This window comes from Tachypleus tridentatus, chromosome 4 (assembly GCF_004210375.1).
Source record: "Tachypleus tridentatus isolate NWPU-2018 chromosome 4, ASM421037v1, whole genome shotgun sequence".
In the NCBI taxonomy this organism is placed as follows: domain Eukaryota; kingdom Metazoa; phylum Arthropoda; class Merostomata; order Xiphosura; family Limulidae; genus Tachypleus; species Tachypleus tridentatus.
The window spans coordinates 10,379,004-10,402,550 of NC_134828.1; the positions used below are offsets into that span (position 1 = coordinate 10,379,004).

Below are 23,547 nucleotides of genomic sequence, written 5' to 3' on the forward strand. Positions count from 1 at the left end.
TTATAAAATACAGAAACTTTAACAACTTTGGAAAAATTATCTTTGTGTTTATTTATGGTAATTTGTTCCATTTCACTAATAATATGGTAGAACAAGTATATACTATTACATTCAGTTCTAAGTTGGTATTTTATAAACTATTACATTCAGTTCTAAGTTGGTATTTTATAAACTATTACATTCAGTTCTAAGTTGGTATTTTATAAACTATTACATTCAGTTCTAAGTTGGTATTTTATAAACTATTACATTCAGTTCTAAGTTGGTATTTTATAAACTATTACATTCAGTTCTAAGTTGGTATTTTATAAACTATTACATTCAGTTCTAAGTTGGTATTTTATAAACTATTACATCCAGTTCTAAGTTGGTATTTTATAAACTATTACATTCAGTTCTAAGTTGGTATTTTATAAACTATTACATTCAGTTCTAAGTTGGTATTTTATAAATTAACATGATTTCGTAAACAAAATATCAGTATCTCTTGGAGCTCTGTCAATAAATATGTTAATACGCTTGTTAAACCTGTGATTTCACTTACGTATTGATATTACATTAGGTGATAATGATACATACGCTTTATATACCAAATACAAATACAGATTTGTTAGAAATTAACATTCACGAGTTGTTATTTATCATAAAAAAACAAAGTTAGACATCATTTATAGGTCAGTAATTTATATACTGACTTCTAAGTTATTGTTGGTAATTGTTATTTTGTTTGCTCTGTTACTGACTCCTAAGTAATAACACTTGTTATTGTTGGTAATTGTTGTTTTGTTTGCTCTGTTACTGACCCCTAGGTAATAACACTTGTTGTTGTTGGTAATTGTTATTTTGTTTGCTCTGTTACTGACTCCTAAGTAATAACACTTGTTATTGTTGGTAATTGTTGTTTTGTTTGCTCTGTTACTGACTCCTAAGTAATAACACTTGTTATTGTTGGTAATTGTTATTTTGTTTGCTCTGTTACTGACTCCTAAGTAATAACACTTGTTATTGTTAGTACTTGTTATTTTGTTTGCTTTGTTACTGACTCCTAAGTAATAACACTTGTTATTGTTAGTAATTGTTATTTTGTTTGCTCTGTTACTGTCTCCTAAGTGATAACACTTGTTATTGTTAGTACTTGTTGTTTTGTTTGTTCTGTTACTGACCCCTAGGTAATAACACTTGTTATTGTTGGTAATTGTTATTTTGTTTGCTCTGTTACTGACTCCTAAGTAATAACACTTGTTATTGTTAGTACTTGTTATTTTGTTTGCTCTGTTACTGACTCCTAAGTAATAACACTTGTTATTGTTGGTAATTGTTATTTTGTTTGCTCTGTTACTGACTCCTAAGTAATAACACTTGTTATTGTTAGTACTTGTTATTTTGTTTGCTCTGTTACTGACTCCTAAGTAATAACACTTGTTATTGTTAGTAATTGTTATTTTGTTTGCTCTGTTACTGACTCCTAAGTAATAACACTTGTTATTGTTAGTACTTGTTATTTTGTTTGCTTTGTTACTGACTCCTAAGTAATAACACTTGTTATTGTTAGTAATTGTTATTTTGTTTGCTCTGTTACTGACTCCTAAGTGATAACACTTGTTATTGTTAGTACTTGTTGTTTTGTTTGCTTTGTTACTGACTCCTAAGTAATAACACTTGTTATTGTTGGTAATTGTGATTTTGTTTGCTCTGTTACTGACTCCTAAGTAATAACTCTTATTGTTAGTAATTGTTGTTTTGTTTGTTCTGTTACTGACTCCTAAGTAATAACACTTATTGTTAGTAATTGTTGTTTTGTTTGTTCTGTTACTGACTCCTAGGTAATAACACTTGTTATTGTTGGTAATTGTTATTTTGTTTGCTCTGTTACTGACTCCTAAGTAATAACACTTATTGTTAGTAATTGTTATTTTGTTTGCTTTGTTACTGACTCCTAAGTAATAACACTTGTTATTGTTGGTAATTGTTATTTTGTTTGCTCTGTTACTGACTCCTAAGTAATAACACTTATTGTTAGTAATTGTTGTTTTGTTTGCTCTGTTACTGACTCCTAGGTAATAACACTTGTTTTTGTTGGTAATTGTTATTTTGTTTGCTCTGTTACTGACTCCTAAGTAATAACACTTATTGTTAGTAATTGTTATTTTGTTTGCTTTGTTACTGACTCCTAAGTAATAACACTTGTTATTGTTGGTAATTGTTGTTTTGTTTGCTCTGTTACTGACCTCTAGGTAATAACACTTGTTATTGTTGGTAATTGTTATTTTGTTTGCTCTGTTACTGACTCCTAAGTAATAACACTTGTTATTGTTAGTAATTGTTGTTTTGTTTGCTCTGTTACTGACTCCTAGGTAATAACACTTGTTATTGTTGGTAATTGTTATTTTGTTTGCTCTGTTACTGACTCCTAAGTAATAACACTTATTGTTAGTAATTGTTATTTTGTTTGCTTTGTTACTGACTCCTAAGTAATAACACTTGTTATTGTTGGTAATTGTTGTTTTGTTTGCTCTGTTACTGACTCCTAAGTAATAACACTTATTGTTAGTAATTGTTGTTTTGTTTGTTCTGTTACTGACTCCTAGGTAATAACACTTGTTATTGTTGGTAATTGTTGTTTTGTTTGCTCTGTTACTGACTCCTAGGTAATAACACTTATTGTTAGTAATTGTTGTTTTGTTTGCTCTGTTACTGACTCCAAGGTAATAACACCTGTTATTGTTGTATTACACACAGTATGTTAAATGTTTTCCATTGTCTGCAGTTCTGATTAGCATACCCTTTTGGTGCCACTTCCAGTTCATGGGGTTAGTACTAACTTGAATGTTTCCAGAAGTTTCACCTACACATGATCGCACCATTATTTAGTGTCCACGATACATTTCCATTCGCCTAGGGCTAGACTGCGTCATTACAAGTAGGTAGTACTTTTACACTTCTGAGAGTCAGGTCAAAGTCTTCGACCTTAATAACACATTTTCTGTTTTAACGGTCATTATGGAGTAATATTTACTGTCATTATATTTGTGCCAAACTTTCCGAAATCCCTTAAACAAGAGTGTTTTGAATTAATAGGTTTATGTCTCTGTGTTGAGTGAGATTAACTGGATGTCCTCAGATTAGTCTTCAGAAATATTCTATCTTCTCTTTCTAACACTAAGTCAACGGGAAAATAGCAGCTGATTTACGTGTATCCATTTCAAGTTGTATTTTCTAGGGACGTATTCCCTACGTAAATAGTAAAGTTGTTGTAGTTTATTGTTTACCTTACATGTAGTTTTAGTAAATAAAGTTACCTTTACGTAAGTTTATTTCTTTAACAACGTAAGTAACTTTCAACTGGACCACGATTTGTCGATCTAACACATAATGCCTGCAAAGAAACTGTAGCTTAGACGACATGCGTAAAAAATTACAGAATAAGGAAATTTCAAACTGAAAACTGCTACACATATTTTGCAGGTCGCGGTTAGTGTAATATACGTTTTTTTTCATATTTTAAGAACTATTATTTGATTGTAATAAGCTGTTATAAAACTTGGACCTGAAAAAAGCCTCATTGTATCGGCTGAAATGTCGTTTCATTCTTAGAACAAAACAGGTGATCCACTTAAGCTTAAGTCTATTACTTATACGACGCACTTAAGATTCACTTAAGATTCGTGAAATATTCATTTCTGTTCTTGCTATCTGTATTAACGTAGCCGAATGATTAGCATGGTGAATAGTGATGGCTCCAAACGTTCATGAATCACGCTTCACACTTTGGTACCGTGTTGGTATTAAGCTCAAATACTCCATTAGAACAGCCCAATAGATAGAAATACCTGGCTTCCATTTAGTCTATCAGCACAGAATAGATAGTGAAGTTAGGTCTTGTGTAGCTCAGAGCGAATGTAGGAAAACAGGTGATTTTCTTTCTCACTCCCTCTATATATAGACACCGACTTACTGTTGATATCACATCCTAAACCAGTGGTTCTGAACCTTTTCTGACTTGTGACACACTAAGACAATCTGAAAATTTTCGCGACACACCTGGAAAGCCTTAACAATTTTTTTAGGTACACGTTACACGGCAAGCGTTAAAAGCCTTAGAACGAAAATCACGGCCAAAGCAAGCGATAATAATGTCATTGTGCATCACGTTTAGATACACGTAACACTAAAGAGTTAACTTAAAAAGCCTCAGAACGAAAATCACGGTCAGAGCAGGTGATATTAATGTCATTTGCACATTGACAATACTATCGCTTGCTTTGGCCGTGAGTGTCGTTCTAAGGCTTTTTAACGATTTTGTGGTATAGCAGAGAAATCAAGACTTTTTATTTTTACACATGTATTCAATGTGACGCTTGTATCTGCTTCCGAGAGCAAATCGAATTGAAGCGAGGCTCTAACGTAGACAAACAAGCTCGCATTTCACCATCGACTTCGCAAAACCACGAAGATGCAAATGAAAGCAGAACTTCAACTGCTTTTGAACTGATTGCAGGATATGAATTTTTAATGGAGATTCAAAACTCATCCATGCTCTTTTCGGGAAACAATGACTGATAAAATTCGTCGTTTCGTAAATCAATGAGCTGTTCTTCCTTCTCAGTTGTAAGATTTGTTGTTTCGTTGATTCCGAATGGAGAGGTCACCCAGTTATATTCGTTGACAGCAAGTGACGGGATGTAATGTTTTAGTGCGGACTGTAGGTCGCTTAATGTGTTCAAAATTTGAGGGACAATTTTCTTCTTTGAAGGACATTCGTTAACAGAAGGAAAACAATCAAGGACTCCTTTCAAGATCTTGTTCTTCCACAGCGTCACCTTTTCATCGAAGGTCTTCAGTTTGGACGTTGCAGTAATAATGTTTTCAAATGGTCCTTGGAGACTTGAGTTCAGAGAATTTAATTTGTCAAACAAGTCGGAGAGAAACTGAACCTACAGACACCAGATCTCATCATGAAAAGAAAATTCAAACCCTGCTTCCTCAACCTTCAAGAAAGAAATTACTTCAGTTTTTTAGTTGGACAAGACGCTTTAACACCTTTCCTTTCGAAAGCCATCGAACTTCAGTGTGACACAGTAGCTTTTTGTAGTCTGAATCCATCGCCTCACAGAGAAGAGAGAAAAGTCGAGATTGAAGTGGCCGAGACTTGATGAAATTCACCACTTGAATAACTTGATTCAAAACAGACTGCAAATCTTTCGGCAAAGATTTGGAGGCAAGCGCCTCTCTGTGAATCATGCAGTGAACAATCCTAACGTTTGGATTTTGTTGGCGCACCAGAGTGACAAATCCCTTCTTTTTTTCTTTGCATTGAAGGACAGCCATCGGTGTAAACGCTGACACAGTTATTCCAATGTAATTTGAAGAGCAAAATGTTTTCATTCACCACCTCGTAAATGACTTGGCCTTTTGCTGTACTTTTTAAATCTTTGCAAAATAAGTATTCGTTTACGATTTTTTCATCTTTTATGAATCGAACAAAAGTCAGAACTTGAGCTTTTCCACTAACGTCAGTAGATTCATCAACTTGAAGAGACCATAGCAGATACAATTCATCTTCAGGCGCTTCGAAGTGTTTGCAAACTTGATCCTGCAAATCCGACGGCAAGGCTACAATTCTGCGCGAAATTGTGTCATTGGACAGTGGAACTTGCTTAACCTTTTTGGCGGTATCCGTTTCAAGCATAGTTTCAACGATGACTGCTAACGCTGGCGCAATGACTGATTCGGTCTCCGTGTGCGCGTTTCTTGCGTTTTGCCAACAATTCAGCAACCTTATAACTTACAATCAATCCTTTTTCGGGCAGTTTCATGTAGTTGACAAGCTTCCTTGATTGTTCATGTTCTTGAGCCGCGAGATTCTCGAAGTATTCTTTTGGTTTATCCTTCACAGCTGAATGTTTTGTTTCCAAGTGTCTCTTCAATTTGCTAAGAACAAGCGCCTCGTTCGATAAAGCTGCATTGCAGAGTAGGCAGAATGGTAATTGAGAATGTTCCGATTCCAAAACGATAAAACCGCATTCGATGTATTCGTTTTTGTACTTTCGTTTGATTCCTTGCTTTTGATTCAATACATTCTCCCTTGCAGCACCAGACTTACTTAAATATTTTTCCATGGATAAATGATAAAGCTAATTTATACACAATAAGCATGAAGTTCTACAGTTGATATAAAATTCCTACCTACAGCGTAGTAGCTGTAGCTTACCGCAGAATGAAAAGTGTTCCAGAAACCAGTTTGATTGTTTGATGCATCATTTATGACATACGAAGCGCTTGTTGCGCCACATTTAAACTAACAGTCGAGACGAAATTTAAGTATAAACTTCTCAGTGCTCGAGTTCAATGAAAACCATCGAATGTTTTGGAAGGTTTCAGAGTGTCTCTATAGTAGATTTTATTAACTGATATGTTCGACTTGCTTGTAAAATCCAAAGAAAGTTTAATGTGTTTCAAAAACACCGCAGCACACCTGCCAATCTCTCACGGCACACAGGTTGGGAATCACTGTCCTAATCACTAACGTTGTAGTTTCTTAAGACTCATGCGTTTGATAAAAAACGCAAAGAAGACAGTGAAATTTGCATTCCTGAAAGAAATACCTTCATATTATTCTAATTAAAACCTCTAATTTATGTAACTGTGTATTTTTTATAGGAACTCGTATAACAACTGCAAACCAGAATTGAATATAAAAATTAATAAATCTCTTTCATAGCTTTCAATTTAAAGCAAAATCGATGAAAACTAATGTTTGCATTACAAATATATAAATATATAACAATATTTTAGGTAATTTAAATTTTTCTTAAACCGTTTTCATCTAGTTATCAAATACAATATCTTCCGTTGGTACAGCAAGAAATCTATGGATTTACAACACTAAAATCAGGGGTTCGATTCCCCTCGGTGGACTCAGCAGATAGCCCAATGTGGCTTTGCTATAAGAAAACATACATCAAATATAAAACATCACAAATAAAGAAGTCAAGCATTAATTAAGAGAAAACAAGCGACAATAGCTAACACTCGTGGAACACCCACAGAGAGTTAAAAACTTTCACTGCGACTACTTACAACTCTGAGAGAAAATTTATATCGTCAATCACTGAAAGCAGTTTAAACCCATGAGGCTACTAATTGTTCCCCCAAATAGGTGTAAAGAATAAACCATTTTTCAAAACGAGTTAAATATCACAATATTCTCTATTAATAAAATTAATATGGTGAACTTCACGTGATCTCCTTCAGCTTAATTTGAAATAAAATATTTTGTGTGTGTGTGTAGTTTCCAATCAAAACGCCCGGCATGGCCAGGTGGGCTAAGGCGTTCGACTCCACATCTGAGGGTCGCGAGTTCGAATCTCCGTCGCATCTAACAAGCTAGCCCTTTTAGCCGTGAGGGCGTTATAAAGTTACGATCAATCTCACTACTCGTTGGTAAAAGAGTAACCCAAAAGTTGGCGGTGGGTGGTGATGGCTAGCTGCCTTCCCTTTTACACTACTAAATTAGGGATGGCTAGCGCAGATAACCCTCGTGTAGCTTTGCGCGAAAGTAAAAAAAAAACAACAGAAAACAACCCCATCAAAACTTGATAATGTTACAGCGGTTCATCGAATTATTGTTGCCTCCACTACATGTTTACCTTTTCTTTTCAATTATTTTAACATTATTTCCACTTAATAACATACTTAGTTCGTTTTGATTAGTCAGTCACGATATCTAGTAAAACTTAGTCCAAATATACTATCTCTAAAGTAATAGCGTAGAAAATGTTTTCAATCAATGAATAAACATATTTACATTGTGAAATTCCAAGATCTGTTGGCCAACAACAAATTAAGTAGCAAAGTAACGGAAAACTCTTAGTAAATGTACACCAGATGTGAATAGTCTAAGCCTAACTAAAGAGAAATGGCTGTTTCGTTTCGTTAAGCAAACCAACAAAAGTACCATCTTAATTCTTCCTTGAAAGAATGATTAAATTACTTTAGTTTGTAACAGCAACAAAGGACTTTAAAATATTTCGGATCACTACAAATAACAATCACTAGATCAGTTATCCTGAAACACTTGAAGTTACAACCAAATTCAATATCTGTCAGATCTTCCGGAAACATCATGCCACCTGTGTCAGAATACTAGTTTCAAATAGCTTCCTGTGTATTTAACTTTGAAATATTCGGTACTTCATCTCTCGTTAAATAAACTAAGTAACAATAAAATGATGTACCAGCATACATGTCTGTATTATGCCTGACCACGAAAGACTTCTGAAGAACAGGTCTAAATGAAGTTCACCAGTACAGAAATATTCGTTTCCTACATAATTTAACACGTACAACAGTGATACTTGCTTAATGAAAATTTTTAATATTGATTATTTCTTCTTTGACCATTTTATTATAATATATAAATAAAATTTAATGTTTATTTATTTTGTTAGTAAGTGAAAACATTCACAATTAACATCTGTGACCACTGTATGATCAAACCTTGAATTTCAGCATTGGCCACTGTGTGATCAAACTTTGAATTTCAGCATTATAAGCCCCCACTGGTACAGCGGTAAGTCTACGAATTTACAACGCTGAAATCAGGGGTTCGATTATCCTCGGTAGGCTCAGCAGATAATCCAATGTGACTTTGCTATAAGAAAACACATATACATATTTGGCATTACAAGCTCTCGAGTTTACCACTGAGCGACCAATTTCCATATGATTAGTTGCAAGCGCATTGATGTTTGGGTAGTAAAATGAGGTATACTACACTAATAATATATTGGAAGTGCCAAAGTATATTTTTTGTTTCACTGATATTTTATCACATATATAATTCATTAGTCTAAAGTCAAGCAAATGACTCTACAAACTCTTAGTATGATAAAACTTTACCTAGTATGCTCTGTGTTAAGTACTTTAGTTGTATGTTCTTTCAGTCGATTGAGTTATTTTAAAAGACAGCTTCGAAGTACAATGAATTAGTAATACCTCCGTGGTCTAATAGTGTTAAGAATTTTCCCAGGAGACGTTGCTAGTTTGGGTTTCTAATGTCTAGCTAATGATTTTATACGTGTTTACGTTTCTAATAGTAAGATATATTTTTTGTAAAAGTTATTTATTTTTCTATACCATTCCAATATATATTTATTGGATTGACGCCTCTGTCGAGATGCAAAACTTTAAGCATTTTTGTTCAACTAGAATATTCTTAGTTTTTCAGTATAACCTTATGGTGAAGTAAACTATTACCTCAATGCACATATTTTGCAATTTCTTAATACTACTGGCCGTGAGATAATATAAAATGAAGTGACTCCGCTTTATAATTATAGTATTAGTTTGTCATAAAAATAATTATAATAATAAAACAAAACCGTTATCATAACTCACCTCGTATCTTGTTCTTTTGTGAAAGAAGTTGACTGTTACTGGAATATTATTTAAAAATTGTGCTAAAGTCTATGAAGTAAAATTGGGATTTAATACATTTTATGTTGGCTCTTTGCGATGACAACAGTTTATGTAAAATATAAAGTTAAAAGTCTAGGTGAATAAGTTTAGCAAATTCTCATTGATGACAATATGTAATTTTAATGGTTTGAGAAAATATTAATTGTAAGTAAACGTAATTTTGCAGCCCAATAGTTTCAATATTAATAACATCAGTAATGCTAATTTTCATAGCGAAAGTCAGCTGTCTAATGTTTTTCAAAAAATTGAAACAATCAATAGTCATATTTTAAGTTTCACTTGTGAGAAAAGTATTAACAGAAAATCGAGAGGGCGCAGTGTTTTCAAGCGCAATATTTATTGTTTACCCAGAATATAGAAATGTCTAAGTTATTTTTAACAGTCATTTCGATCATAGAAATAGCTTAAAATTTTGTTTTTTGACACATAAAAAATCATCAAAATAGCGTCAAACAACGCCATGATAACACCAACGTATCGAAAACTTTGTTTTAATGTGTGTAAAATCTGGCTTTCAGGCCGACTACCATTAGCCTGTTAAAGCTTGTGTGTAAGCACTTAATTACATTTTGTATTTGGAGTTGTTTATTTAGTATTTGACAGCAAATTTATTCAAGCCACTACAAATTAAAGCATGACATATATTATCAGTATTAGTTTCATTTCAGAGTTTGGGGTCAACCATTAACTGTAGTTGTAAGTATTTGTATGAAATTATTCCTTATAACATCATATTGTTCACAATATTTTCATAAAGGTGAGTGACTGAAATGTCGAGATGTAACTTGTAAAATAATATGTTTAAGGAGTGAAAATGTTATATTTATTCATTTTAATATATAGTCATTTGTCGATACATATGTACAAAATGGTTTAACAAATCACTTAACATTTGTTCATTAATTGTTGATTGTGTGGAAATATGTAGTACTAGATGTACTGGCATGATCTGGAAAGTCATAGTGTTGGTAGGGTGGCCTGTAAGTCCCTACCCATCCATATATGTTATGTATCCAGTGTATCTGTGTGCTGTCCCTCATTCTCACTGTATAATATACCCACGTACTTGTCACAATACGCTCTGTCGAGTGTAACTGGGCTTACATTGGCTGTATTTCTCTGAAAAAAAAAAAAAAACATTTATAATACGTGCATAATTGAATATAACATAATAACGTGGATGGGTAGGGACATATGGGCCACCCTGTATATAACATTGTTTTAATACTTTTCACAGTGGTGGAACTGCAAAACAATGCCCCTTCTGCCACTTGAAGAAGTAACTGAGCTCACTCATTTAATTATGTTTATCAGGACCTCCCCCCCCTATATAGTGAGGGCATACTTATGCCATTGCTTTTGGTTTTAGTTTTTACACTGGTATTTATATACCATTCTTCACCATACTGTTACATTGCACATGGTTATAATGTGTTTTGGTTTTTGCTGTAATCCTTGTAAAATTTACCTTCTAATCTATTCAAACTATCACATGTAATTCTTACATTTATTATACACATAAATTTGTGACATTCTCAGAGGATGGACCATATTTGAAAAAGAAAATTCTGAATTGTAATCCCTTGTTTAATTAACATTATCACTGCTTCTGGGTTCATTCAGAACAACCAATTAAAACTTTATTGGTGTTACATACAAAAATAATTAATAACAAAAGTAATAAGTGCAGGAGTTGTATATTTCCAAATTGTGTTCTGTTTTCAGTGTTATGGGCAACCAATAACATTTACGTCACTTTGGCTGAAAACTGATCCAGGCCATGTTGTTACATGTTTTTTATACTGGGAATTTTATAAGAAATTGTGGTAATTAGTTGGACATCATAGAAATAATTCCTGCATGATGCACAAAAAAATTAGTGTAAAGAGTTAATAATTATTAGGAATGTGCTGAGTCTGACAGTAAGTGACTTACTGTTAAACTCGGCACATTTACTAATATAAACCTTGGTGTCAGTTGACTTTTATAGAATATGCAAATGTGATTGATAACTATTAAAAACAAAAGTTTTATTACTGTGGGTAGTTTATGGTTATTTCACATCTAGTTGAGTGCAAAGGTTTTAGAACATCAGTTTAATCATACATTAAACTTGCATATGTAATTATTCAAAAACTTGAGGCAGATTTTGACTGTTAAGAGATTTTCAATTTTTTCTTTGCATTGGAAACATTTAATTCAACTGGTTGTCACTGTTAAGTTTCAGATTACCACCTACAGATTGTTAAAAGGCCATTCTTTAGCTATAATGTATTTTTACTAGTGGTATGTAATTATTGTAAATATAATATACATGTATATTTTTCATTTCAGTTTGAAAACCTACCAGAACATCAAATGGTTGAGAGGACAGATGAAACAGTTTCGTGTTGTTATACTCTTAGTTATCATCAGTGTAATTCTTCTCATAATTCAACTGTTGATACTTCATACTTTGATTTATGAGGTAACACTGATATCTGTGCATACACAGTGTTTTTATATGCCTGTTTCATTTGTTAGTTGGATTTTCAACATGTTTTTCTTTGCAAAAAATTGAAAAATGTGTTTGAAAACTTACTGTTCTGATGGTTTTTTACTACAAGAATAAGAAAAAATATCATATTGTAGCATGCAGACAACAACAGAAGCAGTGTTAAAATAATAATAGATTAAATATAACAAGCTAACACAGTAAGTAAGCGACATGCCTAATTATTTAACATACTAATATTAATAACACTGTGTATCTGCTGTTGAATGTGTATAGTGTATGTTGGAATAGTAATAAGTGTTAACAGGGGGTTTTACTGAACAGTTTCTTCTTAAAATTAAACATGATTTATGACTATTTCTGTGGCAGGCAGAACTTCTGTGTCTGCAGCCCTGGGCTTGTTTTGTATTTATCATGAATATTTACATTATTCAGAAGTTGAATACATTATATATGGTGTTTCATAGTTGTTTTGATTATCAGCTTTTTTATAATTCTTATTAGTGTCAACACGTATTGCTTACTGTTTCAGTGATAAACATCTGTTTATTTTGTATTTGCTAGGAGGATAAAGAACATCATACAACTGATTCTGTTTGGGTGAGTATGAACATTTCTACATGCAGTGTTTACAGTTGCACAGTTTTGAAAGAAGTCTATACAACAGTAACTCAACTTTAGGAGACAACCAAACTTAAATACAATCTTTAAGGAACTTTTAACTTATTTCAGTAGCAGGAATTTTTCTCCAGAGATAACAGGACATGGACAACAAAGTCATATTTGGCCCTTCAAAGCTATCCTTGCATACCCACCCTTGAAAAAAATTAAAAATTTAAAATCACTCATTGAATCAGTTATTCACTCCATTAAAAAAAATAAAAAAAATAAAGCTGTCACAACCTAATCCTAAGTTTCGTTGAACAAAGAAATCATGGACCTTTATCATACTGATTTCTTGAATAATCTTATAAACTTTAGTAAGATCACATATTACCATTATTTTCTCAAGATAAAATAAAATACCTTAGTTTGTTCCTCTGGAGTACTACTACTCTAAACTGTTTCCAATAAGTCACTATTCTTTATTATTTAATGTATGACTTTCACCCAAGATGTCACACCCACAGTTATATTAGCTTTACCAGTAACACTGTCTTGGTGGCTTATCCAGCACTATTCTTTCCATCAGTCATTGTTATTAAATGGATTCTCATCAATGCTAAAAAGTTACCATGGTAACTCAAATGTATTTTCCTGCACTTAAAATAACTAAAAGGTCGTTTGCCAAATATTTGTCCAAGTTACCAAGTGATCTTCGGTGTAGCCAGAAATATCCAAAGATTTGGTGTCATCTGTGACTTTTACTGATATATTATTTATACCCCTAACAATATCATGTGAATATGAAAAAGCAGAAGCTTAATTTCTAATCTTTGGGTCATTTCTTTAGTAAGAAGGGTCAAGATTGACTGGACTTTATTATAACAACCTTATATTTTCTGCCTACAGTTTGATTAACTAGTTTTCCCAAACGCATACTAACATGATTTTCTTAGCTACTGTTTTATATGGCATGAAATCAAAATGTTTTTGAAAAATCTAAGGACACCACGTCCACACCTTTTCATATTGTATAAATAACAAGTAACATCCTTGGGGAAAGGAACAACAGATAATTGGACAGTAAGGCAAGATTTCTTTTGGTGAATCATATTGGATTTAATTCATGATATAACATTTTGCTAAATTATATTACAAAGTTTCTTTTATCAAATTGTTCCAATTACAGATGTAGCATTATGAATTTGAAATTATGTGTACCACGTCTCACATGATATCTTTTCTTCATCTTCATCTGCCCTCTATCGTATTTAAAAAAAAAATAATTCTTGCTTGATTCACCAGTCTTTATGTCCCTTAAGTTCATGCTGCTTATTTGGCATGCCAAGCACATTCAATGACCATCCACCAATAGCAGCATGACAAGCACTCCTTAAGCAGCTGTAGTTCTCCGGATTCTCAACATGGTCAATGCTATTTTGGGGAACAAATTTTTCTTCTCCAGGCCTCAGGTTCAAGATTGTCTGCTGAGGTGGTACACACTTTGGTTTGTCGAGTGTATACTTCTTCCATGTAGCCTGGACTACCTTCTCTATTGTGGTCAAAGCATTTTCTGGCTTTTTTGTGTAATTGAAACATGGGTGATTTTGCTACTTTCATGTTTCTTGATCCAGTTTATTTTACACTAAGTCATTCAACTTTGTGGTGATTTCCACTTCTTGTTTCCTTCTACTCCTTCCAGTGGCTTGACAATAAATACTTCAACTTGTGTACTACAAACTAAGTTACTGTACCTGCAGTTGATGTAGCTCAGGTACCCATTGTATGGTTTTCTTCTTATTTTCACACTTGACCATTAACCATTTCCACATGGATGAAGAATCAAAGGTCATGTCATCACTTTTGTTTCTTCACGTTCCAAATTTTATTGAACTAATAATTCATGAATTTGTCATTAGGTGTGGTATCAAACTCTAGATTATAATTCAAATTTTATTATTATACATTATTTATAATCTTACTTTAAAAAGTAAATATCACAAAAACACACCTATCAATTTTTGTGTGCCATGTGGTATGTCAAATTTACCACTGGTTCAAATTATGTCAAAATAACAAAATCTATAGTTTTGTATGTATTAGGAACTCAAGTTACTGATACTGCTCTGGAATGTCTTCTTCCCAGTATTTTGAATCTAGTTACATATGAGTAGTACCACGTGCATTATAGAGTGGTTCCTCTACTCTCAGTTATCTGGTGGTTATGCTCTTGCCTGGACACTAAGCACATAGATATATTTGCCACCCATAAGGGTGGCATTCTGCTGACTTTTTTGGTTCCTTGGCCTCAAGGTTGGGTTGGTATAATTTTTTGCCAAGTATGGAGGATCCTTCCCACTATACATCTTCCTTAATTTATTTCCTTAATCCACCTCTTGTCAGGTTCTCTGGGTGGCTCAGTCTTGATTTCCCTCCACTGCCCTGCCTTTGCATATTCTTCATCCCTTTTCCACATCCATTCCTGATTGGTCTGGGATTGCCTTCTGTTTTCTGTGCAGTCTGAGGGGGTTTGTTGCTCATATGACTTCCATTTGTAGTTCCTGTTTGTGTCTTTCCTGGAGCCAATTGGTGTTTCATGACCTTTACCCACCCCAATACCCTTATGATTTGGATTTGCCAACTTATTCAGTTTGTTTTCTCCACCTTCTCCTCTGTAGTTTGCCTTCTTCATCATGTCTTCACTCATCTCTTTTGACATATCACCTTGTTTCTGGTGGCTCATGTTCATCATCCTCTGGAAGAGATTGTCAAGGCCATAATGTGAACTACTCATACTTTTGTCTCTTATTACATGCTGTATCTAGCTGTGTCCTTCTCTGGCAGTTCTTCATGCTCCATATGTGTTACATATTCATATCCCACTTAGTATAGAGTGTTCCTAGTCACTTGTGTTGCCTTACTTTACCATTAAAAGTATAAAACTGCACCTACTCCCTTTAAGGTTCCAACATATATAGAGAGATATGTTATAGCCCTTTTAGACAGCTCCTGATTTATTCAAATAAGGGATTGGCAGAACTCTCCTTCTGCTTTACTCATGTATTTACTCATGGACTATCGTAAGTAAAGCAGAAGGGGAGTTTTGCCATTCCTCTGATTGAATAAATCAGGAACTGTGTGCTTTTTCAAAATAGGATTTTGTGGTCTCTTATTGCACTTTCTGTGGTGTGTCATTCCTTTAGACTTTCCTTCCACTGGGGTGGTGGGTCGTGGAGGCAGGCATGAGTGTAGCATGCATATATTTAACTCTACACTCTACTGAGAGGAGGGTAAAATTTGGTAACCCTCACTCCTTCTCTTTCCTGGATTATAGTTCCTGAAGGTTTGATGTAGGATGGATCTTGACCAGCCACCTCTGGATTCTCTTTATAATACTGGATTCAGGTTGATTGCACCCTATTCTCACACTTGAGACTAGTAGATGTCTCCTGTCTTAGTAATTCCAGTTGCAGGATGAATTTTCCTTGCTTGTAATGTGCAAGCTCAGGGGTTCTCTTCCTCATAATGCTGGTTGTGGGGATGTAAGATACCCTGTTCCTGTGGTTGAGCAGACATTCCACATGCTACTCCGTAATACTGGGTGCATGTGGTTTACTTCCCAGCACTTATGGTTGAGTATAACTTGTTTTTTCCTGTTTGTAATATCAGCAAGAGAATAAATATTTCTTTTTATGGTTTAGTTGAGATCCACTCATTGCCTTATAATTATGAGTTCAGTTTGGAGTAAATCATGTCACCTACACTTGATGTGGAAGCTACTCTGGTGATTGCCATTTGTATACTTCTCTGTTGTAATTCCTGTTGGTTGCACTATAGCACTCTGTTTACTTGTGGTTATGGTTCTCATATATACATTTTTGTGGTTTGCTCAACTGAGCCATGTCTCACTGTATATACTCATTTGATTCTTTGGCAATGTTCTCCACCTTGTGGGTCATGGAACCTCATCTGTCCAATTAGGGTACAGAAGAGTCTTGCTCCAATGTTTTCCAAGGCCATTATTTTGTGCTTTGGTCTGCAGTTCTGCCAAATTCACAACACTTTCTGAAGAGCAAGAGACATGTATGTTCCTTTACTCTACAGTTACTGAGCACACCTGTTTGATTTTCTGTGGATGCTTTCTATTGGGCATCACTTGTATGCCACACTAGCCCTTCTACCTATTCAATGTGAAATTCTAACTTTTGTATCAGTGTAGGTATGTATCATATTGGAAGTTATAATTTTCCTCACACACACACACACTTTCCACCCTTCCTCTTTACTTCCAATGTTTAGCTATTATTTGGTATGCTTAATTAATCTTTAATTGAGGTACAATAAACATAATGCAGAGGGAGCCAGCTGCTCCAGAAGTGGGTGTTATATTTCTATTGGTGGAGGACTAGGGCATGCACTGTGCATGCTAAATAAAGAACTGAGGTGATATAAAGGCCAGTGAGATAAGGAAAAAAATTCCTTTCAATGCATTAGAAGGTAGATGAGGATGAGGAAAGTGTTTTTTTGTGAGAGGAGGTACCTATCAGAAATCTATTTTTAGTGTAGAAAAATGATAATCTGTCCAATCCTCAACCATGTGTTGCTTATTTCCAAAGAGTCCATCCATATCAAATAGAAGTTTTCTGTAGAAAACAAACAACAATCATGAAATAGAGGGTGGAAAATTTCTTTAAAAGTGGTTGTTTAAAAATAGGATCTCTACTTTTCTTTTCCCCAAAACTCCAGATGTTAAACATGTTTGTGTTTTGTTTTTTTTATTACTTGGTCTAATATTTAATGTAGCAGTTTGTATATGATAACAAAGGGACTTATTGAATGGTTTTAAAATATTTTCTTATAATTTCTTAGCCCTTGGTGACAAACTTTTACAGCTTAGTCACACACATAGTTTTTTCATTCCCTGTTATTGTCCATTAAATTGTGAAGTGTAGAATTTATTGTTTATTTTATTACAGATAACCTGTAGTTTAAGGATTTATGAACAGAAATATAAAAATCTTTATTTTTTCATTAAGCAACTAGTTCATGACATTGTGTGGTTGACAGGAAGAAATGGAATTCCTCTGTTTCTGATAGATCCCCTTGTTCTTCAGAAAATAGAGAGTTACAACGGCACAAGTGCCGTATCTTGTCAGCTAATTTGTCTTAACCAGAAGGTTACATATCTGGCCACTTTTAGTCAGTTTGCCGGAGAACTGGAAAAGGTAGGTTTTCACCAATTTTACCCAGATATATATTAGATTAATGTTGTTTTTAATCATACAGCCATGCACTAAAGTTTGTAAAACAGACTTTAAGTTTTGGTTCATCAAATTAATAAACTTACAATTTAATTGGTCAGCAGTGTATTCCAGTTGTTTGTTTAACTCGCTAAAGTGATAAATTAATGAGTATTGATGAAGTTCATAGTGTTTATGTATTATTATGAAAAACTGCTTCTGAAAATAACAGATATCAGTTTCACGTAAACCTTACCTGAAATTCATTAATTTAACTTCACAAACTATCCAAAATAACACCAACATCATTACATTGTCAGTGATTGTGAAATTAAAACCTCTCAAAATTTTTACCATTTTAAATAAATAATTTATAGTTTAGCAAAGTTACAACACAAAGAAACTTCAAACGTTTGTGTAGATTATCCTTAAATAATTAAATTTGAACTGTTTTTATTGTTGGTGTGAAAAATGTACAGTAGTTAACCTTTATGATAATTGGTACTTGGTGAAACTTCATAATTACATAATTGAGGTAAAATAAATCAATTGTGCATTTTGTAACTACAATATTTATTACAACCATGGTTTCATCAGTAAAGGCATCATCATAAGGTATTTAACATAAAATAATGCTCACTCTCAGTCCAAACTTTTCATCCATGTAAAACTATCATCCTGTATCCTAACTTGATAATGGAGTAGATGTGTCCATGATATAAGAAAAACGTGGGTTCAAGAAGTACCAATAGTTTTTATTGTTTTAATATGTGTTTAACCGTTAAATGGCAGCTATCACCAATTGATGCTGCTACCTACATTTCTTTTGCTTAAGGGTTAAAGTTGAGTAATTAATAGATATAACCTATAACCATTCATTAGTGCTACATAAAACAATTGACTAATCCAGTGTTTCCCAAACTGTGGCTCCCTGGGGGAATTTCAAATTTTCAAGGGAAACACAGTGATATCAACATCTGTCAGACACTGTGCAAACTATTAGCTCGAGGTAGTTCACAGTTTTAACATTAGATCACGCTACAATCCTTTCAGTTATGTTCTTGAATGTTTGAGATATGTTTTTGTGTACTTGTACTTTCCCCTATGTCAGTAACTTCTCAAACTCTCTCGTTTATTAGATGTTGTAAATACTTGTCGACTCTCTGGGTCTGTCAGTAATCGAAATAATTGAAGGATGTTATGATCAAATGTTTGTGAGGTTTAGTAAAATTCAATGAATTATTTTGTTGATTTTTAGTCCTTGTGCATAAAAATGGAAAGATTTTCAAACATTCAGAAGTGTGGGAGTGAAGAAATGGATGGCGAACCAGAGACCAGTGGTGAAGTTGTGAAGGAATGGAGACATGACGATAGTTATCTAGATTTTGGTTTTACTTCAGTTGATGTCAATCATGAAGGGTGTCCACAGTGTGTATTATATCTAAAGGTTTTGATTCTCAGAGTGCATGCTTCCAAGTAAACTAAAATGCCACTTGGAGACCAATCATCCTAGCATGGCTAGTAAATCTCATGATTATATTACCAGAAAGCTAAAAGAAGTGAAAGAATAAAAAGATACATTTTTTGAAACAAGCATCAGTAGTGCTTTGCTAGCATCCTACAAGGTGGCACATAGACTTGTGAAATGTAAAAACTTTACACCATCTAGGAAGAACGTATTTTACCAGCTGCAGTGGATATGGTGGACATTATGGTTGGTGAGTCTGTTGGAAGACTGCTTTCAAAGGTGCCTTTATCCAACAATAGTATCAGTCAAAGAATCCAACACATGGCTGAAGACCTCAATGATCAACTAATTGTAAAAATGAAAGGAAAGGAATTCGGGTTACTCCATGGAAGTGTACTGTCCCGTGTGTTAGAATTATGACAGGAACTTTACTTTTATCTCTAAGAAGAACACAAATGTGCTAAAAACTTCTTGGATTCTGATTTTTTGTCAAAATAAGCAAACCTGTGTGATGTCTTTTAAAAAAACTGAATGCATTGAATCTCTTCTGCTCTTTCTGAAACTTGCAGAGAAGGTTTCAGCCTTCAGATAAAAGTTACTAATATGGAGAAGAAAAATGATTGAAGATGGTGGCAAAGACTGTTTCTCCCTGTTGCAGCAGTTTGTTACATCATCCAATGAAGTTTATTTGACCTACAAACTAAACCTATTTTTGAGGAGCACCTAACATAGCTCAGTGAATGGTTTGAGAATTACTTTCCAGAAAATATGGAAAAGTTTGCATGGATCCAAGACCCATTCAAGGCTAAGGCTCCATCTGAATTTACCTCTGCAGAAGAAGAAAATCTTATTAAGCTGTCTTGTGACAAGACTTTAAAAACAAAACTTGGCAGCATGGAACTATCCGAGTTTTGGATATCAGTAAAAGATGACTATCCACTGCTCAGTGCTAAAGCTCTATGAATCCTAATTACATTTGCGATGTCATTATCTCTGCAAAGCTGGGTTTTTGGCAACTGCTGTGATAAAAAGCAAGTACTGCACTAAAATCAATGTGGAACATTCTGTGTCTACAGAAGTTGTATGTTAATGGCATAAAATAGTGTATTAAAAAGGCAACTTCTGTAGGCACAGAGAGAAGGATACAGCTGTTTGTGAACACTTAGAAAATTTCAGTATTGGCAAATTTTTCTGCTCATGTTCATGCACTGAAGTTGATGAATAGACTCTGAAAGAAAAAAAAACATAAGACTTTGATGTACTTGATTTTTAACTTGATGTAAAATGACTATGTGTTATGTCCAACTTCAGAATTTTGAAGTTTATTGTAGAACTGGCTTGAAGTGTAATTACCAATGATAATTTGTTGTACTTAAGTTACATTCAAAGACAAAATACTTTGTTATAACATGATATATAAGGCCAAGAATAATGGATAATTTTGAATGTTATTTTAGGCATCTTTTAGAGAAGATCTACAAGACCATGGATATAGTGTTGCTCTGAGTAACGGTGTAAATCCATCTCTTCTTCGTCATGGTTTTCAAGTTAACGTTCCACTTCATGTCATCGTATCATCAAAACATCACACGTTTCTCGTGCTTATCATCATTTTTCAGGAACGATCTGGAAATTTCTGGTGGCATGGGAAGTTGGGTTTTTCTTCAGAACAGTTGAATAAATGGGGAATCTCTCAAGATAAGCTGAATTACAGCAACCAAGAGGCTGCATATGAAAAGTAAGCACATTTTATTAACATTATTTATTTAGCATGTTGTTTAACCTTTAATGTTTAAAGGATTCATTGAATGTATTGAGCCTGAAATAGTCAATAAGTAAAGGATTGAATGTGAGACAAATCCCTGAAGAAGATTTACTGACCCTTTAATGAGTTTGAAGTGATAAATAAGGAAAGGATTGAATGTGAGACAAATCCCTGTAGAAGATTTACTGACCCTTTAATGAGTTTGAAGTGATAAATAAGGAAAGGATTGAATGTGAGACAAATCCCTGAAGAAGATTTACTGACCCTTTAATGAGTTTGAAGGGATAAATAAGGAAAGGATTGAATGTGAGACAAATCCCTGAAGAAGATTTACTGACCCTTTAATGAGTTTGAAGGGATAAATAAGGAAAGGATTGAATGCAAGACAAATCCCTGAACAAGATTTACTGACCCTTTAATGAGTTTGAAGTGATAAATAAGGAAAGGATTGAATGCAAGACAAATCCCTGAAGAAGATTTACTGACCCTTTAATGAGTTTGAAGTGATAAATAAGGAAAGGATTGAATGTGAGACAAATCCCTGAAGAAGATTTACTGACCCTTTAATGATTTTGAAGGGATAAATAAGGAAAGGATTGAATGCAAGACAAATCCCTGAACAAGATTTACTGACCCTTTAATGAGTTTGAAGTGATAAATAAGGAAAGGATTGAATGTGAGACAAATCCCTGAAAGATTTACTGACCCTCTAATGAATTTGAAGGGATAAATAAGGAAAGGATTGAATGTGAGACAAATCCCTGAAAAGATTTACTGACCCTTTAATGAGTTTGAAGTGATAATATGGAAGAGGATTGAATACAAGACAAATCCCTGAAGATTTTGACCCTTTAATGAGTTTGAAGTGATAAATAAGGAAAAGGATTGAATGTGAGACAAATCCCTGAAGAAGATTTAATGACCCTTAATGAGTTTGAAGGGATAAATAAGGAAAGGATTGAATGTGAGACAAATCCCTGAAAAAGATTTACTGACCCTTTAATGAGTTTGAAGGGATAAATAAGGAAAGTATTGAATGCAAGACAAATCCCTGAAAAAGATTTACTGACCCTTTAATGAGTTTGAAGTGATAAATAAGGAAAGGATTGAATGTGAGACAAATCCCTGAAGAAGATTTACTGACCCTTTAATGAGTTTGAAGGGATAAATAAGGAAAGGATTGAATGTGAGACAAATCCCTGAAAAAGATTTACTGACCCTTTAATGAGTTTGAAGTGATAAATAAGGAAAGGATTGAATGCAAGACAAATCCCTGAAGAAGATTTACTGACCCTTTAATGAGTTTGAAGTGATAAATAAGGAAAGGATTGAATGTGAGACAAATCCCTGAAAAAGATTTACTGACCCTTTAATGAGTTTGAAGTGATAAATAAGGAAAGGATTGAATGTGAGACAAATCCCTGTAGAAGATTTACTGACCCTTTAATGAGTTTGAAGTGATAAATAAGGAAAGGATTGAATGTGAGACAAATCCCTGAAGAAGATTTACTGACCCTTTAATGAGTTTGAAGGGATAAATAAGTAAAGGATTGAATGTGAGACAAATCCCTGAAAAAGATTTACTGACCCTTTAATGAGTTTGAAGTGATAAATAAGGAAAGGATTGAATGCAAGACAAATCCCTGAAGAAGATTTACTGACCCTTTAATGAGTTTGAAGGGATGAATAAGGAAAAAACTTAAGATGACAAACAGTTAAATTCCTGTCAGTGAGTAGATGGTCCTGAGGAGATTTGGTTTGCTGCTTTTCCAGTCATCTGTTCATTGTGAAGAGAACCATGAATAAGGAAAATATTAAATATATAATGTCCATTTTAAACTTGTGGGTTCTTAAAATACTTGATTTCTCTATATTCGGTGTAGTTCTACTTCACATGATCAGAAAAAGCAAGTTCAATAATTCTCTGGTAATCAATTGTGAAATACCCAGTCTTTTTTAAGTTAAATAAACATTAATGTGACAAGACAGACATAATATTGTAGATTTTGAAGTTAAAAGCATATTAAATATAAAAGTAATTTTCAAATGACAAATAGGCCTTTGTTTTTTTTTCCCTATTTAATTCATGATAGGGTCCACATGCTCTCCATTAGTAGTTTAAACACATTTTTTATAAACTGTTTATTTACTGAATCATTTGTGGATCTATGAATGAATTACAGTTAATCCATTGGTTACTGATGGGGTCTCTTTTAGAAAATGAGTGATTTTAACCAGCTTGTTTGGTCAGCTCTTTACATTTGGTGATTTAATAGGCAAAACATAAAATCAACCAGTATGGCCCAATACATATACTCCACCGGTAGTGAACAATATAGAAACAGATCTGTAATTAGATGCTTAAGTTTGTCAGTTTATGGAACTAATAAAACAAGAAATAAAAACTCCACAACAAAAATAATATACATGAATAATTTAAGATGGAGGGGATAAAACCTAAACATCCTGTAATAAATTAGAGAAAATATAAGACCGA

General features: G+C 33.6%; 1 pseudogene across 1 annotated transcript in view; it reads left to right on the top strand.

Moving 5' to 3' along the window:
• The first annotated feature begins 9,763 nt into the window (after positions 1-9,763).
• The window catches only part of LOC143250014 (uncharacterized), a 105,379-nt pseudogene continuing 91,595 nt past the window's right edge, over positions 9,764-23,547 (top strand). The window contains exons 1-5 of the transcript XR_013028074.1: positions 9,764-10,176; positions 11,815-11,947; positions 12,539-12,574; positions 17,614-17,802; positions 20,743-21,023. The product of XR_013028074.1 is annotated as an uncharacterized LOC143250014 (transcript). The remainder of the gene's footprint in view (positions 10,177-11,814; positions 11,948-12,538; positions 12,575-17,613; positions 17,803-20,742; positions 21,024-23,547) is intronic.